We start from the raw sequence: 2,209 nt of genomic DNA, 5'->3' as shown, positions 1-2,209 counted from the left end.
TTTTGCTTTGGATCACGACTTTAACCACTTAGTCTCAAGCTTTTCACTTGGACCTTCATGACACAAGCACATGGTTAGGGACAGCTTGATTTAGCCGCTTAGGCCTGGATTTTATTTCCTTGGGCCCTCCTATCCATTGATGCTCAAAGCCTTGGATCCTTGCTACCCTTGCCTTTTGGTTTTAAGGGCTATTGGCTTTTTTTTTTTTGCTTGCTTTTTCTTTCTTTTTATATTTTTTTTCGCCACTTTTTTTTTTCACTGCTTTTTCTTGCTTCAAGAATCAATTCATGAATTTTTCAGTTCATCAATAACATTTCTCTTTGTTCATCATTCTTTCAAGCACCAACAATTTTAACACTCATAAACAACAAGATCAAAAATATGCACTGTTCATTCATTTATTCAGAAAACAAAAATTATTGCCACCACATCAATATAATTAAATTAAATTCACTAATGAATTCGAAAATTATGTACTTCTTGTTCTTTTGAATTAAAACATTTTTCTTTTAAGAGAGGTGAAAGACTAATGGATTTTATTTATAGCTTTAAGGCATGGTTACACACTAATGATCATGAAGTAAAGACACAAAACATAAATAAACATAGTATTAAAAACCGAAAACAGAAAGAAAATAGAGAACAAGGAATGAATCCACCTGAGTGAGGGTGGCGCCTTCTTGAAGGTCCAATGGTGCTCTTTGAGCTCCTCTATGTCTCTTCCTTGCTTCTGTTGAATGCTTCCAATATTTGTGTGGAGGATAACTTATCCCCTGAGGTATCTCAGGGATCTCTTGATTTGCAGCCACATGTTCTAACCAACTGAGCTATTCCAGCTTACATGAGTCTTTCCATCTTCCAAGACTCAAAGGTGGAAGCTTTTGTCTTCCCTTTGAGGTTTCTCTGGCCTTAGGTGCCATTAATGGTAATGGAAAAGCAAAAAAGCTATGCTTTTACCACACCAAACTTAAAATATTGCTCGCCCTCGAGCAAGAAAAGAAAGAAGAGAAGAAGAAGAAGAAGAGAATATGGGAGAAAGGGGGAGAAGTAGGTTCGGCTATGTGGGTGGTATTGGGTGGGAAAGAGAAGGAATTCGGCTATATGGGTGGGATTGGGTGGGAAAGAGAAGTTGAATGGTAAAGGTAGGTGGGGTGTATGGGGAAGAGTGGATAGATGTAGGTGGTGAATGAAAATTAGAAGGGATGACCATGAATGGAAAGAGAGAGGGCGAGGTAGGTGGGGATCCTGTGAGGTCCACAGATCCTGTGGTGAAAAGAAATATCATTCCTTCACCCTATAGGCGTGTAAATTTGCCTTCATGCACCATTCTGGCGTTCAAACGCCCATTGGTGCATGTTCTGGGCGTCAAACGCCCATGTGATGCTTGTTTCTTGCGTTGAACGCCAGTTTCAAGCTTGTTTCTGGCGTTCAGCGCCAGATTGCCCTCTGTGTGCGCATCCTGGCGTTAAACGCCAGGATGTAGCTTGTTTTGGGCGTTCAGCGCCAGAAAGATGCTCTGTTCTGGCATTGAACGCCGGCCAGATGCATCTTCTGGGCGTTGAACGCCGGCCCGTGCGTCCTCTAGGGTGAAAATTTTTTTTTTCTTCTGTTTTTGACTCTGTTTTTAATTTTTTGATTTTTTTCGTGACTCCTCATGATCATGTACCTAATTCAACACAAAAATAACACCAAAACAAAATAAAATAAAATTAGATAAATAAAATTGGGTTGCCTCCCAACAAGCGCTTCTTTAATGTCAATACCTTGACAGTGGCTCTCATGGAGCCACAGAGTGATCAAGTCAATTTTCAATGTTGTCTCCACACCAAACTTAGAGTTTGGATATGGAGTTTGAACACCAAACTTAGAGTTTGGTTGTGGCCTCACAATACCAAACTTAGAGTTTGACTGTGTGGGCTCTTATTGACCTTGAACTGAGAGAAGCTCTTCATGCTTGCTCTCTTTTGTCACAGAGGGATTTTCATGTGCTTGAAACACAAGGTATTCCCCATTCAATTGAAGGACTAATTCTCCTCTGTTGACATCTATCACAGCTCCTGCTGTGGCTAGGAAAGGTCTTCCTAGGATGATGCATTCATCATCTTCCTTCCTAGTGTCTAGGATAATGAAATCAGTAGGGATGTAAAGGCCTTCAACCTTTACTAGCATGCCCTCTACCATTCCATAAGCTTGTCTTATGGATTTGTCT

This window comes from Arachis duranensis, chromosome 10 (genome assembly GCF_000817695.3).
Source record: "Arachis duranensis cultivar V14167 chromosome 10, aradu.V14167.gnm2.J7QH, whole genome shotgun sequence".
Lineage (NCBI taxonomy): Eukaryota > Viridiplantae > Streptophyta > Magnoliopsida > Fabales > Fabaceae > Arachis > Arachis duranensis.
This window is presented reverse-complemented; position numbering follows the sequence as displayed.